The sequence below is a fragment of the Scomber japonicus genome, chromosome 2, assembly GCF_027409825.1.
Source record: "Scomber japonicus isolate fScoJap1 chromosome 2, fScoJap1.pri, whole genome shotgun sequence".
Lineage (NCBI taxonomy): Eukaryota > Metazoa > Chordata > Actinopteri > Scombriformes > Scombridae > Scomber > Scomber japonicus.
The window spans coordinates 20565712-20566999 of NC_070579.1; positions in this window are offsets into that span (position 1 = coordinate 20565712).

Consider the following 1288-nt stretch of genomic DNA (forward strand, 5'->3'; position numbering starts at 1 on the left):
GCTTAAATGGTCCCACTGCGGATTGATAAATATCAATCTGTGTGTCACTTTTAATAATTAGGATGATGACTGCCACCCCCGCGGAGGAATGGATGCGCTCACCAAGCAGATGAAAAAAAAGTAGACCGCTCCTAAGAAGAGTGATTAGCTCGCTCACTCAGAAAATAAATTATCAAAGTGAAATAGTGGCGACCAAAAACATTCAGGGGAAGTTTGTCTTCAAACAAACAAAAAAAAGAACATTAAGGTAAACTGGGAAACATTATTTCTTGTGCTGCTTCAAGCCTGCATGCACACCTTGATTTTATCAACAGGTTAACACATTTACTCCCGTATCAAATTGGGTGAATAGTATGGAAGCCCATATCCGCCAGTGTGATTTCTTTCGATTTCCTAAGTCCTTATAATGAGAAACTATCTCAAAATAATGACTTAGTGTCTCAAAAAGAATTACTTATCTTATGACTTATTAGTATATAATTATGTTGAGGTAGTTACTCATTATTTTGATATATTATGTCATTATTTTGTGATACCAAATCATCATTCTGAGATAGTTTCACAAGATTTTGAGATAGTTTCTCATTATTTTGAGATACCAAGTCATTATTTTGATATACCAAGTCATTATTTTGAGATACCAAGTCATTATTTTGATATACCAAGTTATTATTTTTGAGATAGTTTCTCATTATTTTGAAATACTACGTCATTATTTTGAGATACTAAGTCATCATTTTGAGATAGTTTCTCATTTTTTAAAGATATTAAGTCATCATTTTGAGATAGTTTCTCATTATCTTGAGATACCAAATCATAATTTTTAGATAGTTTTTAATTATTTGGAAATACAAAGTCATTATTGTGAGATTCTAAGTCATTATTTTTTAGATACCAAGTCATCATTTTGAGATAGTTTCTCATTATTTTGATATATTATGTCATTATTTTGTGATACCAAATCATCATTCTGAGATAGTTTCTCAATATTTTGATACCAAGTCATTATTTTGAGATATCAAATCATCAGTTTGAGATAGTTTTTCATTATTTTGAGATAGTTTCTCATTATTTTGAGATACCAAGTCATTATTTTGATATACCAAGTCATTATTTCGAGATACCAAGTTATTATTTTGAGATACCAAGTTATTATTTTGAGATAGTTTCTCATTATTTTGAAATACAAAATCATCATTCTGAGATAGTTTGTCATTATTTTGAGATACCAAGTCATTATTTTGATATACCAAGTCATTATTTCGAGATACCAAGTTATTATTTTGAG